Genomic DNA, 803 nt, shown 5'->3' on the forward strand with positions numbered 1-803 from the left:
GCCTCTGAGTACAAAGTACAGTCCAAGATAAAAGAACACTGTATGCTGAAGTGTCTTTGGTGAGGAAGTACTGAGGGTCTCTTCTTTCCAACATTTGTCTTCATCCTCAAGTGTGATTACTTTCGCCAACTCCTTCTTCACACCGACTCCAGCTCTATGCAACTCACTACTAATACTATCAAGTGTCAGGTGAAGCTCTTGAAAACGACGATCACTCTTATCCAGGATAGCCACATCAATCTTGTTTTTGTTAACTCTCTATTTATGCCACTGAGGAGGTTCCGTATAGTAGATGGTGGATAACTGTCGCCATTTGCTTTCCTCGCCTCCAACACAAATAATCGTAACACTAAGCAAAGGTTTGTCGTATCATCAACAGTTAGTATCTGAGGATCAATTGGCTCTTCGGGCCTCTTCTTATTCCTCTCTGAAATCCAAGATAAAAAAGTGTTGACGGCCCACTTCGTACTATGCTTTGTATTGTCTGGGATTACTCCCTCTGCTGCTTTCTCTAAAGCTTCCGGCTTCGTATTAGAAGCAAAACGTCTAGTCTTGAGCGACAAAGAGAGGCGCTTCTTCTTTGGAGGAGGACTGCCATGACTCTTGATCTCTGCCATAGCCATTCACCACGTGCTTCTGTACTTATCGCGTGATCAGTGGCCTGATGATATCCTGAGATATTGATGCACCCATGCACATCCATAAATTAATTATAGCACAGTAAAGAGTGCTGTATGGCTGATAACGGCACTCGGGGTGGAGTCTCGACAACCAATACAGCACTTGGCACTTCGCGCCTCGTG

This window comes from Amphimedon queenslandica, unplaced genomic scaffold, assembly GCF_000090795.2.
Source record: "Amphimedon queenslandica unplaced genomic scaffold, v1.1 AMPQUscaffold_11231, whole genome shotgun sequence".
Lineage (NCBI taxonomy): Eukaryota > Metazoa > Porifera > Demospongiae > Haplosclerida > Niphatidae > Amphimedon > Amphimedon queenslandica.